At 38.9% G+C, this 19,859-nt stretch overlaps 1 long non-coding RNA gene across 3 annotated transcripts; it reads left to right on the plus strand.

Annotated features, from left to right (window-relative positions):
• The first annotated feature begins 72 nt into the window (after positions 1-72).
• On the plus strand, positions 73-18,491 carry LOC127380027 (uncharacterized). Of its 3 annotated transcripts, none has more exons than XR_007888411.1 (4): positions 73-260; positions 333-3,777; positions 4,101-4,943; positions 18,320-18,491. It is a non-coding gene; the product is annotated as an uncharacterized LOC127380027 (long non-coding RNA). The 3 variants fall into 3 exon arrangements; XR_007888410.1 differs by having other exon boundaries at positions 4,768-4,943; XR_007888409.1 differs by having other exon boundaries at positions 333-4,943.
• The last annotated feature ends 1,368 nt before the right edge of the window (positions 18,492-19,859 follow it).

A 19,859-nucleotide genomic window follows, 5' to 3' on the forward strand; every position in this document is an offset into this window, starting at 1 on the left:
TCGCGAGAATCAGGCGCCTCGCGAGGCCAGGCGGCGCGCGGGGGCCGCCGGGAGGTGGGGCCGGGAGGGAGCGGCGGGGGAGGCCGCCATGGCGGCCGCGGCGGCGGGGCCGCGGGTCTCGGCGTGGCCCGGGTGGGAGCGGCCGGCAGCGGCCTCCTGCCGCCACCTCCTGGGGGTGGGGCGGTCCCCCGGCCTCCCGCGTAGCCGGGAGAGTGCTGGAGTAAGGGAGCGCGCCCTGGAGAAGTAGAAAGGCAGGCAGGGTGAGTGACCCCGCCCCCGTGGTGCGAGCTGACAGAAATTATGAAAGTGAATATTTTTTGTTTTAAAAACAGGTCTGAGTGAAAAAAGATAGCTGAAAACCTGGAGCTTGGCAGTGGAGTGCCGTGCCTTCCTGACATGGCCCCGCACGGCGTGGGACGGGGCGCAGCTGTGGGCTGGCAGGTGCCAACGCTGTTCCACACATGGCAGTTCCCTGGCGTATTCAGGCCCCACAAGGCGGACCTGATGCAGGAGCTGAGCTCATCGAGCTGCTCAGTCCCTCCCAGGGGCAGCGGTGGTGGGGACACAGGGACTGGCTCCCTGCAAACCCGTGCCTACTAATGTGGGGGCCTTCCCATGGAAAGCGAACATGTGCTGCTGGTTTCGCTGGTATCCCGGAGTAATCAAGCACTGGAAGAGAAAAAGTCCGAAGTGAATGTACCTCAGTCACTTTGGTGTGCTTCTGATAGACCAGTGTCTCACCTGAGCTCCTGAGTAAGGCCTTTTGCACAGTCAAGGAACAAAAGCGATTATTTCAAGGATATCACTCGCTCTGCCTGTCTTGGGGCAGAGTGGATGACGCTCGAGCTGCCTGCCTGGTTTTCTTAGGCAGAAAGGCAATTTATGTAGTTGATTTAGATTAGAGGCAAACCATGGTCTTTGCTGACACGTCAACTTAAAAGTATCCATAAGTCCTACCTTTCTTACAGCAAAGGTATCCCTAGAGAACAGGGGTGTAGGCTATAAAATGTGTTCGGGTATAAAACAGGATGCCTGCCTGTTCACCCAGCATGGGAACTCCTTCAAGATCTTTCTCCAGCTTCATCCTGTCCATGGGAAGCCACCACAGACCTCTAGTACTTACTTCTGTTTGAAAAAGCTCAACTTTACTTTGCTGCATCTATAAGGGAACAAGGGACATTGGAAACTAATACCCTTATGTACACTTTTTCATGCCACCAAGAAGCACTTGACTGCCAGGAAATCCAGTATCTGAGACAGTTACTTAAACAGGAGCTAGAGGAGGCTAAAGATGCCTGCATATGGTTAGTTTGGGCTTATTATCATCCTTGAAAGTTTGTTGAAAACTGGACAGTGTAACAAGCCAACCAAATGAACTGCCAGCTTCATAGGTACTTCAGTGAGGACCTCTCAATTACAAAATATACTTTGGTTTCCTTGGAGAGGGAACAGCACATCCAGTCAGTAGACAGAAAACCATCAGAGCCCAAAATCCTCTGGAGACTGTTTTCTAGTAATCTGAAATGTTCCTGGCTCATAGTCACCAACTTGTAAGTTAACTCCCCCTAAGCAAGTAAAAAGGGTCACTAAGCTTGGGATTCTGATGTTCTTTGAAGGGACAGGCATACAGAAATTAGGCATTGTGATAAGAATCTAAGTTTGGGTTTGAATCTGGCCTTTAATCCTTTGCAAAAGCTGGTGTCTAGTGGAAATAATTCAGGCAAGCACTGTGTCAGTCTACTTCGCTCTCATCTTTGTAGCTACCTTTGATCCTTGGATATACAATGACCAGCAAGAAAACATTGCCTCTAAGGCTTCCCCACATAAAATGTATGAATATAATTGTGGTAGCAAATTCTGTGTTTGACAGTTCGTTATCTAAACTGCTTTCCAGCCATTCAGAAGCGCAGTGCTGTAAGTAAATGAAATTTGTGGTCACCAAAGGATTTAATGACTACATTTTCTGCACTGGATATGACTTCTCTACCTCTGACAGGTTTTGAACATTCCCATGTTGAAAGAAGTGTGCTGTTATCACACTTCTGTGGCAATATTCAGAGTAACTCTACTAAATAAATAAAAAAGCTGCTGACATTTCCAGTTCCAGAGTTTGCAGACTTGAAATCATAAGGCCTTTAAAAAGAATTAGATCCCGTCTCTTCAGGAGTGACTGAAATATTCTTTCAGGCACCTTTCAGGCAATTTATATTTCATTTCATGGCAGGAGTTAGGGGAGTCCAAACTACGAAGTAAAACTCTGATGTGAGGAAACCATTTCCTCTGAAATATGCAGTGGCTTCTATATATAAGGTGTCTTCTATGTAAGGCACGACACCTGTAGGTTCTTAATTTTAAAAACACAAAATAAGGAGTAGTCTTTAGTCATACGTGAAATCAGTACTTTAACTGAAAAAGTTCCTGTTGCCATATTATAGTGATGCTCTCTATCATCTCTATGATCTGTAGATACAAAACACTTAATAGGAACTAAATAATAGAAATATAAAAAATATGAAAATAGGCATATATATTCTGTGGATTAATATAAAAATGCATTTTAACATCAATAATCTTTAAATATACAGAGATTTTTATGTTAATAAAGTAATACAAATCTAATTCCCTTATTTATTCATGCATCAGAAGTACAGAGTGCTAACAGCCCTTTTGGCTTATAAAAACTTAAGTTCTTCAGAGTACTATAGATGTTTTCATATACAATAACTCCAAAAGTTCAGAGGTTTAGCTTGTGCTTGGTTCGCAGTAGTCTTATCTAACTCAGTTTAATGACCTTTGATGTCTAGAAAGAATGAGTTGTATTTTTTCACATTTTTATGGTTTCATGTACTCACATGGGAGCTGAATGTTACTAGCCAAGACAGAGCTCTCAATCCTTACTGACATTTTTGAGATTTTATTTCTGCTGGCTGCTCTCCAAAGCAATTGTACTCATAAACAATCTTTGTCAATGTGTAAAGCTACAATTTTTAAGTATTAAAGATTTTTCTTTGAAAGATGACATTTCCTTAAATGTCCATAGATCTCTTTTTTACTTAGCTTTCTCCCTTTAATTTTTTAATAGAAAAAGTAGTTGTACAAGAGAATAGAACTTTTGGAGACATTCATCTTTTTGCTGAACCTATCCAACCTATCAGTCCATGTTTATATCATACAGAAAATTTTTTTTTTTTGTTTTATTTGCATGTTTGTTTTTTAGTTTTTTTTGTTTTAAGTGAGTTACTTTTTTTGTAAACTGCCAGGTTAGTCTAAGACATGAATTTTTTCCATCTGTCCTTCTATCTCTTCATCTTTTTATTTAGGAAAATTAATTTGCCATTGTAATTGGATGTAAGCATTCATTTCTATTTGTAGGTTTTCTGCTGATATTAAATGTGATTCTGTTTTTGCATAGTGAATGTAATCCACCAGTTCCTGACTTGAGGCCCCTAGTGTCTCCCAGAAAAAAACATGTAAGCATTACAGACCTCAGATGTATCTGAGTGGATGATCTGGAGATGATGAAATCTGCCTTTGCTCTGTGTAGAATGGTCTAATGATATTCTTCCTGATACTCCTTGTCTACTCTATAGTGAGTTTTTTTCAGGAGGCATCAATATGGTTTTATTTAATGTCACAAAAATAATCCAGACCTGAAGACTCACTCTCCTTCTGTCCTTCACAAATAGCAAATGTCTGTCAATTGCTGAGCCTCTGAAAGCTGAGGAACTTCTGCCTTTCCACATAACTACACCTACTAGTGCTTCAACCAATCAGCAGGTCAGCTTCATATTACTCTTATTTGACTGTGCCTCAAAAAAGATCAAGTTTTATATGAATGTTAAATCCTTTATTTTTTACTGTTGACTCCTTCATAGTTAATTTAATCGAACTGAGCCATTGCCACTTGAAAACTGAGGCCTATAAAAGCTCTCAGAGCAGGTGGTCTTTAAGATCTGAGCATTTTCCTCTGGTGTTGAGCCCACAAAAAATTAATAATGAATTTGCTGTGAACATTTAATTACTTTGTGTGACCATAGTATTTCTATACACCAGACCTAAGCTATGGGACTGTGTATCTCACCTACTCTCTGTTGCTGCAGGAAGAAGATAGGTGACATAGCTGGAGAAAAGGGCTCTATGTGGCCCTGCTTGAGCACTGGGCTTGAACCAGATGACCTCCATGATCAAGCTCAACCATCCCATGATTCTATTAAAGGCTTTTGGCAGAGTGTTTGAAGTATTTGTAGCTGTTGCATGTGTATCATTAAGCCTGAGATTGCAAGTCATAGAATTGAGTGTTGCTTTTTTGTACTGACATAGCAGTTGTTTAACAGGTTTTCTTGAAAGCCAAGGTCAGAGTAAGTTGTTGCAGTCAAAACTGAAATCAAAACAGTCTCCTTGGGTTTTATTATTGTTTAAATATAGAGACATTAGCTGTGGTGGATATTTAACAGCATACATCACTCTTCTGAAGTCACCCTATCCTAAGTCTATATTGTGTATCTCTAAATGGCCTTGTGTTTTAAATAATAAAATGGGTCAGTTTTGTAATACAAGGTGCTCATGTTTTGGAACCTCAATAGCTTTTACTAATGCAGGGACAGCTTGTTGTTTACTTGCTCATTAGCTTGTACTAATGCGGGGGCAGGATTGCCCCACTTTGCCAATGGCAGCAACATTAAGCTTAGCCCCTGCTTGTGTCTATAGGAAGGATGACTGGGAAAGGGCTCAGGGTCTAATTAATACCTCCTCTTCTTCCCAAAATAGGGTGAAGCAGGGAAGGAAAGACATAGCTCATAGCTCTGCCCCTATGACACCAACCAGCATATTTTCATCTTCCAGAAGTCTTCTTAGCGCAGTCAGCAAGTTCTGTGTCATTCTGGTCTGTGCGAGCAAACGATTATGGGCAGAGAGCCACACCTGGATTTGTGCCTGCACATAGGGTAAGTGGCCACCCACGTTTCGTTTGGGCTAACTGCTGTGATGGAGGCAGCCACAAGGACGCTGTGCCTACAGGAACACAGTGGCTCCATGTACATGGCCGAGGCTGGAGGTAGATGTGACGCTGATGGTGGTGCTGCAGTCTCATCTTTTGTGTCATGAGGCACATGCTATGTGTGAGGAATTTCCTGCTAGGGAAGAGAGGCTGGCTTCCTAGTAATTAAGTAGGTCCATCCCAAATACTACTTTCAGACTCCTGTCTACTGTGCATCTAAGGCTCTGCACCATTTTCGGCTATAAGCATACTGTTTTGGGCCACACTGCACAGCACATGGACTATTGATTCCTGGAGTGGCAGATCTTGAGTTGGTGCTGTCTAGTGTATTTTTCTATTAAAAAAACCTACACAGAAATAGAAGACACAGTATCCTTTCCATTTCAGATGTTAGTCATAGATTAATTATAGGAGGAAGCAAGCAGGGACTTGATTTTGCCCTTTCTGCTACCTCTTTGGCCCAACCCACCTTACTTTTAAACTGAACAAGTGTAGAGAAAAAATACTTTTCTGAGCCCGCATTTGTATGGGATGTACCAGACTGCAGGTGAGGCATTCCTGAACATCCTTTGCCTCTGAGATGGCTCAGCTACCTAGGATCATAATTGAACTTGTAGGAAGTGAAACGAATAATCACAAGTGGCAGAATGCACTTTATCAATTTATCTCGAAACCACTTACTTAGTTTTAAATGCAAATGAATAGTCTTTCCAGTTAAAACTGAATGCCAGCCACCATTGCTCTGAAAAGCCACGTGACTAACCCAGCAGAGATGGATTTGAACTACAGATGTAAGAGCTCCATGTTGAGCATATTGGAAACACTGTCAAAAAATTCTAAGTATACATTCTGTCATACTTGAGGTGAAAGTTGTATTTTTCACACCATCTAACACCACCTGAAAATGGACTACTGTAGAGAGAATCACGTATGGTGAAGCCACAAAGTCTTGGTTTTGTGAGTTCTTCTGACAGAAATACACAAATAAATAGCCCCTGAGAGCATGAAGCTATTTATTTTTAATTTCTGTTACTTTTTGGTTTGGTAGAGTTATTTGATTTACAATTAGACCATTCAAAATAATCTGATTTTAGCTTTAAAAAGATTATTTAAATATTCTTTGTGAGCAATTTATTAGATAAACTAGCACAAGAAAGATGTGGACCTGTTGGAATGTGTCCAGAGAAGGACCACGAAAACGATCCAAGGGCTGGAGCACCTCTCTTATGAGGACAGGCTGAGGGAGTTGGAGTTGTTCAGTCTGAAAAAGAGAAGACTGCGGGAGGACCTCATAGTGGCCTTCCAGTACCTGAAGGGGAAAGCTGGCGAGGGACTTTTTACAGGGGCTTGCAGTGAGAGGACAAGGGGTAATGGTTTTAAGCTGAAAGAAGAGAGATTTAGGTTAGAGATCAGGGGTAAATTCTTAGTGTAAGGATGGTGAGATGCTGGAACAGGCTGCCCAGGGATGTTGTGAGGGCTCCATCCCTGAAGGTGTTCAAGGCCAGGATGGCTGGGGCTTTGAGCAGCCTGTTCTAGTGGAAGCTGTCCCTGCCCATGCAGGGGAGTTGGAACTCAATGGTCTTTAAAGTCCCTTCCAACTCAAAAAATTATGTGATTCTATGATTTTAAAATTTTCAGATTTCCCACCACAGAGATCAGGATTTCTGTTACTGATTGGACTATTAAAAATTACTGCCATCTTACATATCTTGAAAAAGCACTGTTGTCCTTTGTGCAAGGCATTTTTTTATTTTTCAGCTGTTAGATCTTAGAAAAAAACTTTCAGGAAGTTTGGAAATATATTTTTAAAAATAATTTTAATTTCCACTTGAAGCAACTTTTACTGTTTCTCTTCAAGGAAGCTGAAATAGTACAGTGCCCTAAGTTTTTGTTCTCTCTGATGAGCACAGGCCTCAGCCTTGATTGCTTACGTTGATACTGCTGCAGAGCCAGAAGAGGGAGCACAGATATTGTTTTTTCTTGATCATGCTGTAGAGGTAATTTGGATTATTTCGTAGAGGAAAAATCACTAAATCTTCTTAATCTTAAGATGAGGTATTGTAGAATACTTTTTTCCTTCTTTTTTTTTTAATATTTTTAATAAAAATTAATCAAAGGAAAATTAAGAACTGGATATTTTAATCAATTCTTATCAAGCAAAAAATCTGCTTGAAATTTTACGAGTGGTTTGTATAGCATTTTAACATTTTAGCACCTTTTGTAGAGTATTTTTACTTTTACTTCTGCAGCCACTGAGACGGGTGAATCTTATCAGAATCAAATATAGCAGAAACACTTAATTCACTGCAGTCTACTATTAGAAAGTGTCTTTAAGCATGTTATTGTATATTTAGTTATTCAGATCATATAGTTGCTCAGTAATTTTCAGATATATTTGTATTAAAAATGTTACTTTAAAGGCGAACAGTATACATACATTCTCTCCAACTTTTTAACAGTAGTTTTTAGAACTTAACATATCTCACCTCTGTCATGATTTCTTGTATTTCTTAGTTGTTAGAATTTCTCACACCACTTAGATATTCCTGATTTTGTGGAAAAGGTCATTGAAAAATGCTTTGTTGCACCTCAGTAATAATTTTTACTGCATAATCTGTTGCTATAGGAGAGTCACATTGCTTTCCTGTAGCAAAACTTGTGTGAAGCTTTTTAAAGACTTCTCTGAATAAAATTAAGATGTATACTCTGTCTGATGGCTTTGTGGTACTGAAAATAGATTCATTCTTAAGGCCTTTGGTTTTGCCTAAAATGGCTTCTGTCTGAGATTTGTGAGAAGAGGACCTAAGATAATTTATGGATTACTCTTTCCAAAAGATGGTCACCTGACAAATGGTGATGAAGAAAAGGTGGAGGCATTTAATGCTGCCTTTTTTTTTTTTTTCCCCCGTCAGTCTTTAACAATAAACCTTGGAGCATCCTGTCCCCTAAGTCAAAGGACCATGAGTACAGGAACAGCAATGCTCCATTTGTGGTCACTGAAATTGTAACTTGTATCAGCTGAATATTCACTAATCCATGGGGCCTGATGACATTCTTCCCAGAGTCCTGAAGGAGCCAGCAGATGCTATGGCAGGACCTGTCTTTATCATCTACCAGAGGTCCTGGGAGTCTGGGGAGGTCCTTGGTGACTGGAAGCTGGCTATTGTTATTCCAGTTTACAAATATGGCATATAAGAAACCTGCTTTGTTTTTGTTTTTTTTTTTCCCTTTAAGAAAAGAGAAATGAAGACACATACACAGAATATGACAATCACATTTTATACAGTTCCATAAAGTACTCTAACCTGGCCTGATCAACAATGATCTTTTTTGCATCTAGCTTCTGATTATTCTAGCAAAATGCCCTTTTTTTTCTTTCCTCTGCCCATATTGCAGCATAGGCCCGTCGTCTATTTCAGTCATGGGGTGTGACAGGAAGAACTCTTTTCCAAAAACTTTCCTCTCTTCCCGCTAGAGGGCTCTCCCAAAATACTTCTGGGACAGTTCCACTGACAGAGACATTTCTACTCTCGATAGGCATTTATGGTAATGTTTGGGCTTGGTAATGCCTAGTCTGCAGGGAAATGTGAAATAAAATTTCTGTCAGGTTTTGCAAAAATAATTGGATAATGGTATTTGTTTGTTTTGTTTTGTTTTGTTTTTTTTTAATAAAGGCATATTTTTGACGGGGGGTTAAAAAAAAAAAAAAAAAAAACCAAACATACAAAAAACTATGCACATTCTGAGGAGTAAAGCTGGCAGAATTGTAGATGTGGAAATCTTGGACATTTAAGAATAAATAGAATTTGTACACAAGTATTTGATATCTTTGTTATCACCCATAGTAACATGTCTATAAACCTGTTTGCTCAAACCTTGACTGTGTTACAAATCTGAAACTAAACACTTGCACCGGCACTCAGTAAATATGTTGTTCAACTAAAAATAGAAATTATTGTCATCAGCAAAGGGTATCCATGAGGGAATGATATTTCCTATAAATATACTTAGACACATGTGGATTAGTTTAAGCTAATGAAGAAGATGTAAACAAAATAAAAAACAGAGCGTTGAATAGCGGAAGTGGGATGCATAGAAAATACTCAAGAGAAACTTTTCTGCTTGTCAAAATTCTTAATATTATGCCTTGTATAAAAAAAACAAAACAAAACAAAACAAACCCTACAAAAGTTTCTTGTTTGTTGACCAACTGTTACATGAAGAACTTATAAAGTACTATCCCCAAATAAGTTAATCAATTTTACAAAGATTTTCAACAGCAACAGAATTTCTTCTATACTTATCATATATTTTCAAATATCAGCTGTGGCGTATCTAAATTTTAATTTGCTGCCTCAGATACCTGAAAAGTGGCACATATTTAGAGGGTGTCTGCTTAGTGTTTTATAATTGTAGCATAATCTCAAAACCAGGCACATTTATTACTCAGGTTAGAGTCTCAAAAACTCATTCAAAATAATTGGTGACATTTTAAAATTTAGGCCATGGAATCAAAGACATGAAAACATTTTACAAATAATAATTTATTTGCCTGCTATAACTGTTTATGTTTCCATATTTATCTATCATCAGAAAATTATGGCTAGGAAGTAGTTTTCTATTCAGATAATTGTGGCAATGCATAAAAATAACATCAGAAGTTTTAAAAATATTCATGAGGATAATATGGATAAAAATACTGCAATTTACAAGTTAAAACAGGACATCTCCAGAAAGAATTCCTTTAAATTGCTTTGCTATTAAATCATAGACACAGAAAGGAAGCTCTTTCAGCTCCAGAATTTGACTGCTATCAACATTTAGTATATTCTCCTTGGTTAAAAAACAGTGCTCTTCACTATTTATTCAAAGAGGGAGGGGGACAGGTGTGTGTGCAGAAAGCCCATGGATAGGTGCTGTGTCAGATTATCAGGGAGCAAGAGGAAGACCCAGCTTTGCTGACTGAGGAGTTCTCAGCTGTGCCATGCAAGGAAAATACCAGCTGGCTGTGAAGTTCTGCCAGGTTTAAGTGGGTTAAATTAGTCCACATGTGGCCCCATTAAAGTCAATTTGTATTTAGACTCAGTGGATAGTCTTTGCTAAGGGCATAAAGTAACTTTGGGAGAAATAATCTAATTGTTCTTTGGAAAAAGTTATAAAACTAACTAAAGTGTAACTTAAGCAGAGTACATTTAATGTCTACACACACTAACCATTTTCATAAGTGAAATTAAAATAGTGGCATCTTAGCATTTAAAACACTACAAAACCCTGCAGACATTTTCTATTGATTTTCTCAAGGGTACAGTCCAAGATTATATTGAGCTATGTAGCCCAATACATATATAGCCAAGATAATTAAATATATATTGGATAATTGTTTTTCTAAAGGATAATGAGCATGAATAGAAGATAAAGGACTTTCATACAGCTAGATAATAAAGAAGTTGTTGTCCAGATGGACTGTCTACACTTGGCCTTTTTTTTCACTGTAATTTTGGCATTTTCTAGTTGATAGAGGTCAGACTTCCTTTATTTATTGATCCTTAAATGTGTGTTTGGTTTTGTACAAATATATAGAAATTAGCCGTGTTCCTGCTCAAACATCACCCAACATTAGCTATATATAGTACTTTGAGGCACACATGAAGCAACAAAGTACAAGGCCACACTGGGAAAAAAAAATAATTAAAAAAAAATATATATATTATGTGTTTTAAGAAGAGAGCTGAGGAAGGAGGGTTATTTGGTTCATAACAAGTCACAAGCCATTCCAAAACAATCTGTAGCACCACCTACAATGAAAGTATGCATATGCATCTCATGGTTCTCAATATATAGCTGTGTTTGCTGGCTGCTTTACAGCTAGGCTCTGTCAGGAAGGAGTAACTCTGGGCTGCTCCACAAGGGCAGGGGGACTGGCAGCTGGGAATGATTGTGGGGCCGGCAGGGCAGCAACAGGGTGCAGTCCCATGGCATCCAAAAAAGAAGACACACAAGCTGGACATGTACATGGGGATGAGGCAAGTCTAGGGTCAAGGGAAGTCAGATCAGCAGGTGGGGATCATGTCTGTGACAACAACTGTGGCCAAACTCCGACCAGTAATTGCCAGGCAAGCTCACAGTGATGAGGTAACTCCAAGGCCAGAGTCCTGGCCCCATGGACAAATGGATCAGGAAAGGATTCTTGCAGCCATGTAAAATAATGAGGTACTGCAGGTTTGGGTTTTTTATCAATCAATGTTTACTCTTGGGTATTTGAATAGGGCTGTTGACAGTAGCATGGCTAAATGCTGTGTTGCCATTTTCCTCCTTGATTGTTTCTGGTTTTTATATACCTACAAATTCCAGCTGATTCTGACAACTTTTTCAGACAGTATGCCAATACACACTGGAAGATAGCAGTGGAAAAGTTCACAAGCTGAACAGAAAATGCGAATATTCTTAGCCCCATTTTCAAATGAGGAGCAGAACTTGGTCTAAGTTATACCTGAACTCACAGAATCGCAGAATCGCAGAATCGCAGAATCACAGAATCCTAGGGGTTGGAAGGGACCTCGAAAGATCATCTAGTCCAACCCCCCCGCCAGAGCAGGGTCACCAAGAGCACATCATACAGGAACGCGTCCAGGCGGGTTTTGAATGTCTTCAGTGAAAGAGACTCCACAACTTTTCTGGGCAGCCTGTTCCAGTGCTCTGTCACTCTCATAGTAAAGAAGTTCTTCCTGATATTCACATGGAACCTCCTATGCTCCAGTTTGCATCCATTGCCCCTTGTCATATCACCAGTCATCACTGAAAAAAGCTTGGCTCCATCGTCCTGACACTCACCCTTTGCATATTTGTAAACATGGATGAGGTCACCCCTCGGTCTCCTTTTCTCCAAGCTAAAGAGACCCAGCTCCTTCAGCCTTTCCTCATCAAGAAGATGTTCCTTAACCATCTTTGTGGCTCTGCGCTGGACTCTTTCAAGCAGTTCCCTGTCCTTCTTGAACTGTGGGGCCCAGAACTGGACACAATACTCCAGATGTGGCCTCACCAATGCAGAATAGAGGGGGAGGAGAACCTCTCTTGACCTACTAACCACCCCCTTTCTAATGCACCCCAGGATGCCATTGGCCTTCTTAGCCACAAGGGCACATTGCTGGCTGATGGTCATCCTCCTGTCCACCAGGACCCCCAGGTCCCTTTCTCCTACTCAGTTTCATGATTTCTGTGCATTATTTGAAATTTGAAAATTGAAATTATTTCAAATATTTTCACAGTTTCTCTCCCTCACTTGGCTGACGAGTGGTCCAGGTTCTGTGGTAGTGACTAGTGGTTGCCTATTCCCTGCTGGAAGTGCCCATGACAGAACTGGTATCAGTACAGGAGGGTTTATCTGCTCTGACCAAACTGGGTTAAGCATTTTTGCTACCTGTGTAGCATATGACTGCAACCATGATGTTTACATTGTCAGATCCAGGGACATTTTCACATTCCTCAGGGTGGAACAGCCAGCTACAAGACACGGGCATGCACTGGCATCTATATCTACTCATAGGCCCTCATTTCTGAGGGAAAGAAAGATGTACTGAGGCTAGACACAAATTGGACAGCCACAGCTGCCTCCATATTTGTTCTTCTAGGGGTTCCGGACCCCACAGCATGACTCGTGCTGGATTCAAACTCGAGCACAGGAAGTTCCACCTCAACATGAGGAAAAACTTCTTTACTGTGAGGGTGACAGAACACTGGAACAGGGTCCCCAGGGAGATTGTGGAGTCGTCTTCTCTGGAGACTTTTAAGACCTGTCTGGATGCCTTTCTGAGTGATCTGCTCTAGTTGTGTTTTGGGTTTTTTTGTCCTGCTATGGCAGCGGGTTTGGACTCAATGATCTTCAGAGGACCCTTCCAACCCCTAATATTCTGATTCTGTGACTCCAGCAGGTCAGGCTAGGCATTGACACTGAGATTTACATGGCTGCTTAAGTCCTACCCTAAACAAAAACACTTTTCCAACTGAGGCATTTCCTGTCATCATTTAACCCTTAAGTCCCTTGTTTGTCCCACTGCCATTTAGCCCCTTCCTGCTGCATATACTGATCACTGGGCAATGTGGAACATCTAAATTGTTGTTTCCACCCAGTCGTTTTCCTTACATTTCTGTGAGAAAATGTTACCAGTCATTTTTTAAGTGGCCTGATCCTGAGCAATGCAAGAGCCATCACTGTGCATCATGCAAGAGAAGCAAAGTGTCAAGTGGTCACAGCTTTAGCTTGAAAAATGCATTGCTTTGTTGTCTCATTTTACTTTAAGCAAACATAGTGGGGTTTTGATTAAATGCAAATTAACTAACTGATTTGTTTAATAACCTTGTGTAACCCAGCCCTTCAAAAGGTAAGAGATTTGCGTACTTTTCATCTTAACCTTATGCTAAAATTGAAGATGTGATAACAGATGCTGACATGTTATCCATGACACATAATACTTTTGGATCTCCTAGTGTGTTTTGTGTATTAGTGCTGTCCTGCAGATGTTAAAAAGTAAGCTAAATTTTGAATGGTTTATAACCTATAAAAACTGTTCTACACTAACCTTCCATCTCAGATTCTTCAGCAGAGGTGGGTATGTGCTATAGATTAGACATAGTATTTTATAAATTTAAAGATACTGTAAAATTATAACACAGGATACAAGTAATATAAGTGATAATAGTTTATGAACGGTAGACATATTATATATTATTGATCACTGTTATAATTTTTAAGTGCCTAGAGATCCCAAATTACTATGGGCTCTGAAAAAAATAAGTTGTATGTGACATTTCATGCTATTTAAAGCTGCAAAGTGTAAATAGAGAAAAGGCTGGGGAAAAAAAGCAACAAAACAAACAATCAAAAAACAACCAAAACCACAGAAATTTGCCAAAGCCATAGACCAGTTTATTAGAATATCCTCAATGTGCTGAAGATTTCTAAGGCCTTTAAGACTTCCCTTGTCAAAATGAAGTACTCAAATGAAATATAGGCATATATCATTGATAATGCATCCTCCATCCTGGACTTAATGAGCTGCTCCAACACTTGCTCAGTTCAAGTATGTTTTTAAGCCCAGATGAAATCAGTAAACTTAAGTAATTCCTGTCCTGCAGATAAACAGGTTTTTGACCCTTCCAAGAAGGACAGCTGACCAGTGCTCTGCATAACCTCCTATGCCGGTGGCATTTTCATGGCATCCTTCCATTTAATGAGATTATACAAAAATGCCCCCATTTTTGTGTTTCACCCCAAGGACTGCCAGCTTATGCCTTTCTCATGGTAAGGAAAGGTTCTGCTGCCACTTCCTCACACGAAGTGTTGAAAGAATTCAATGGATAGAATAACTGTTTTGGTTTAGTTCAAGGAAGTGCAAGGGTTATCTTCTGCAGATACAGAAACACCAGAGCTTGCACTGGCACCATGTGTTTTACGGGACATTAGACCCAAAGAACACCAGGCCCTGTGCATAATACTCATTATGTACATCACAAGGTTGGAGTTCAGAACCTTTTATTTTTTTTTCACTTTAGACAGACTTTAGACACCTAAATATTTTATTTTTTTTTTAAATAAAAATCTTTAGTACTTCAGTAATAAAAGACACTGCACTTCATAATGAAATAGTTAACTAAAGCTGCAGTAATGTAGGCATCCATGATATTACTATTTTGCATACTATGCTTAACTCTTAACTTGTCTTTGACCTACAGGCATGTGACATTAACAAGAGTTATGATTCAATATACCTAGCTTCATGTCTATAAGGTCAACAAGAAAACTGTGAGACTGCAACAGGGAAACTGTGGGCCTCTTGCTAAGTATGGTGGGTGATTTAGGTAGCCACAGACATAGATAAGCTAATGAGGCCCCTTGAACTCAGAGACAAGGTTCAAGGAGAACAGCAATTGGCTGTGGTTGAGGATTGAGTCAGGTGTTACATCAGAGGTCTCATACCAAGCAACTCCATGTGACCTATAGGGCTGCACCAGGGAGTGCTGAGAGAACTGGCTGATGCCCTTGCACGGCTGCTTTCTATCATCTTGAAAAATACATGGAGAACAAGCACAAACTGAAACAAACTGAATATTTTATTTTTTTCCCTGTGGGGACATCTGGGGGATGCAGCAGGTCCAGAGAGGCTATGCCATCTCTGTCCTTGGAGGTGGTCAAGACTTGACTGGACACAACTCAGAGCAACCTGATACAATCTCAGTGGGCAGGAGGTTGGACTGGAGACTCACTGAGGTGCCTTTCAGCCTGAATTATCTTGTGTAGTTATGATCTACAGCTCTGTTAGTCACCTTAGGTTACCTTTACGATTAACAACATTTCTAAGATGTGACTAATTTGACCTATTTATTATGAGTGTTTATTTTAACTGAGGGGAATGGTGCCATACAACTGCCTGTTTCTTCACTATGAGGATATCCCAGACAATACACATTATCAACACATTAAGTGTCCAAAATCAGGTCAGGTTGATCCCATCCTGGGTGTCTGTTCTCTCTGAACAGCCCCATTGGATGTCAGGGAGGGAAGGGATGAAGTTACTTCTGTACAGTGTCATAGCAGTTCCAACATTTGCTCCAGAAGAAAGATCTGAAATCTGGACTATATCCCCCCACCCCCTTTTTTATTTTTTTTAATCCAAAACCTCATTGATACTAAACTAATAAAATTGTAGAGAATTGATCTTTCCATCTCTCTGTTCATTCTCTCTCTTCTCTGTCCCCTTAGGCCTTGGTTGGGGCTGTGCTTCGTGTCCTGGGCTCTCTCTTCCAGTGACCGAGCAGTGGCTTCTTCCCAAACAAACCACAGGACCAGCTCTCCCTGTTCCTCAGGAAATGCTCCAGCTGCTACTAAGCTTGTCCTGATGCCAGCAAAATTAGAAATAACTCATTTAGGTGCTTCAGCTGGGACTCTGATTTTCAGCAAAGATGAGACACATTCTGATTTTTAAATGTTATTGTTTAAAAACAACTTTCTCCATGTAATATGTAAATAAGCTACAGATGCAAGGTTCATGCTACCACAGTATCTTGCCCCTTTTACCAGTGTAACAGTAACTCTGATACAACTAGTTTATACGTCCATTTTGTAGCTGCATGTAGATACATAAAAAACTTTGCCACATTTACTTATATTACTAAAAATGTGTTGGAAACAAGCAATACAAATGAGTACATCAATAAAATACTGTAGGGATAATACTGTTGATTTTTCCCTTTAATACTGTATTCAGGTTACACATGTGGAAAAGTTCAATAGTTTTCAATCCATTTCAATGTGTGGATCTCCTCCACAGGAGAAAATAATCCAAAATTTAAGCTTGCTAGAAACACTGTTGCTACTCTATCTTTAGTTCACAAATCCCATGTGTATCAATACCACTCTGATTTCTGGACTTTTCAAAACTATGTCTTTAGCTTAATTACGACTAGGGTTTTTCATGCCTTGTTAGTGTGTTTTATGACCTTTGGCTTATTTTTCGTTTATATTCATTATACCAAGACACTTTATGTTGCTTTTCTTTTATGGTTTTGAATGTTTGTACAATTTTTCTTTCTGATAAAAGCAACAGTATCTTTGCTCATGCTAAGTCAAAGCAGAATGTGATACTGCATTTGAAAGTGTGGTTGTTCTGACACAACTCTTGCTTCTACATGGTGTATTTTGTCTTCAAATATTAGCACCCCATGGCACGTGTGTGACTGAGCTTTGGGAATGTGTATTTCCTTTTGAAGTTTGTTTGCATTTGCTAATTCACAACAGGGTGCAAAGTTAAGACTTCTGAGCACAGAACTAAGGACTAATTACCATTCTTTTGTTTTAGGCATCTCATCCATAGGCATGTGCATTTTGTTTCCATAATTATTACAAACTGTAATAGCATACATATTGACACATTCATTTTGTACTAGGCTGTTACAGAAAGCTCTAACTTAAAGACTGATTTGCCTCTATTTTGCTAACCTATCATAAGAAAAATACCTCCTACATTGCAAAACCAGTAGAAAGTCATATCCACAGAAAAAAAAAAAAAAATGTGACTTCTGTGACTTCATAGCAATTAAGTGGGTGCTCTAACTTCAAGAATACAACCAGAACTTCTATGTGTCTCAGATTTAGCTGTTTTGAGTACTTGCACTGCTTTAAACACCAGTTATACACACAGTCCTACTGCCAGTGGAAACCGAGAACCCTCAGCACCTTTCAAGACATGTTCAGCTCTCCTTGGGTTAGGATGCTACTTGAGCACATGTGAATTTCTCTACCATGAGAATGTATTTCATCCTGGATTAAGTTGCAAGGGATAGGAATTGTTTGCCCGGATCCATTCTTTTTAAGATTAAGGAACAGAAAGATAAAGCTAGGAAGGAATTGTTTTAAAACATGAGAATAAACATACCCCCCCTCCAAGTCTTTAATAACTGAGTAGATAAAATTACATCTCAGACACCCATCCAAATGATGTTGCTTCCCTTTTTCACTTTGTGTAAATGCTCTTCTTCAAAAGTTGAATAATCCAGTTTCTTCAGTCCTGAAAACACTTATATATGCTCTTACATTTCAGACATCTCAATAGAAGTGGCATAAACAGTACTGTTCTTCTGCAAATTTTACACTTGGGAAAACATGCAGGATAATAAGTCTTTGTGAAGAATTACCTGAAAGAATATTTTAACTATATTTTACAAATTTCCCTGCTACCTGCTTCACTCAATACCCATCTTTAATTATATGCCAGAAGATCTATATTATGTCATAGATCTGCGACAGAAAGCAAACACCATTTAAATTTCTTATTTTTGTTTTTTAATTATTGTTACTTGACAACATTAATGCTGTCACTGTTGAAAGGTTGTTGTCGGTATGTCTGCAATACACAAGAATCTTTCTCTACTACTATGCTTTAGTTGTTTGCCTGAAGACCACTGCAGAAGGCTCACATTTTCTTTGCAGGCAACATATTTATCACTCAGCAAAATGAACTGCCATTATGTCTCCAGAATTTTTCTTTCAAATATTGACTCTTGACCATGCGTGGGCAAGAACAGATCTTGCTAGTCCAGGTTTACTTTTTTTCATGCTAGTATTGTTATAATCACACATTTAGGATTCAAAGACTGCTCTTCCTCCTTTACATTTTTCTTGGAAGTGTAATAGGTTAAATAATTGTATTTCCAGACATTCACAGAAAAACTGTCAGGATTTACAGCAAATGGTATATGCTCTATCTTCTATTGTCTTTATTCATGATTTGTACTTAACTCATTCTAATGATTAATTTCTGCTTTCTCTAGATACGGAGCTCTGCGGCTTCTCTTCCCATTAAATTGAACCAGTCAGTACTTTTGTGGATATATGTGGAACAACCACCTACTTGAATGGCAAAGAAGAAAATGAATAGTATTAAAATGTACTCTCATACAAGCCTTCTGTATTTTTCATTAAAAGCCTGACTAGTAAAATTGATATTCATGTCCGTAGTTATTAAAACAGACATTGCTCAAATATGGAAACAATTACTCCCATACAGTTGCTAATTCCACCTCTGCAAAATATATGTTATGATAAACAGAAATTTTATCACTTCAAGTTCTATGACTATTTGAGAGATGAACAGTGTTTAGAAACATGATTTTCAGTCCTCACTTGTATGCAAAAGGTCACTAGATAGTAGGCTGGAGAGACTACTCAGATATTTATTTATTTTTTAGTGACTATGAATAATTAAAAAATCGTACTAGATTCCTGCCTCTTTAATATTTTAGAAAAAGAGGTATTTTGATAATGACTGTGGTTGTTCCTTATAATTTCCATTACAGTGTTTTAATATCGCATTCAATTTTGTTTTTTTTATGTTACCCAAATAAAAATAATAAAAAAATGAAAGCAAATATTGCAGGTATATGAGAACATATAACCATTTTATGTACCTATTTGTAATGCTAGGTGTTATTCCTTTTGCAACTATGTTACTGTTGTCACACAAGCATTTTTAGTATTATAAGGTTTCAAATGGAGTTTGAAATCTCAAAATCAATGTGCAGCCCTTTGCACAGCCTGAATGTGAAGACTTCTAGATCAAAAAATGAGAATCAAGATTTCAGTACTTCTTATATACATGAAATATCCTCATTAGTCTCGTTGACCATTGTATAGTCTATAAGGAAGCTTTTGGTATAAACATTAAACATGTATATGCTTTGGGAAAAGCAACTTCTGGTTCGATTCTGCTTACTTCGGTGCCATAATGGAAGGATGCATTTTACCCAGTATGTCACCTGAGGGGGGAAAAAAAAAACAAAAACAAAACAAACAATCAAACAACAACAAAAAAAAAACCCACACAAAAACCAAACCCAAAAATCCTCCCTCCAAAAAAACAAACAACAAAAAAACCAAGAAAAAATAAAAATACCAAAAGCCTCTCTGAAGAACGGAGAAAAATATACTAAATATTTTCTTGCTCTTTTTCTATCTGTTTGCACAGCTGATGTACTGAGGCAATTCTACTGGAGATGTAAGCACAATAGGCAGCCATGATAATAATTGTACTAGATGCTTAAAAGCTTCTCCTCAAATTTCTGCTTAGGTTTGTTGTTTTTTTTCCTTGGTCTGAGGGATCCTAAGGCTTGCTGCATTCTCAATAGGGAGCAGTGTCTTCTTACTTCCTTATGGAGAAAACTGATGCCTTAATCTTAGCTACTGTTTCCATTTTTGGTTGCTGCTTTCTTTTACAGTATTTTTGAACTGAAAAATATAGTTTCAAAATCTCATGTGTAGATAATTCCTTCCTTAAATTGATAACAGAGGAAGCAGACAGCTCTGACAAAATAC

Source organism: Apus apus, chromosome 1 (genome assembly GCF_020740795.1).
Source record: "Apus apus isolate bApuApu2 chromosome 1, bApuApu2.pri.cur, whole genome shotgun sequence".
Taxonomy (NCBI): Eukaryota; Metazoa; Chordata; class Aves; order Apodiformes; family Apodidae; genus Apus; species Apus apus.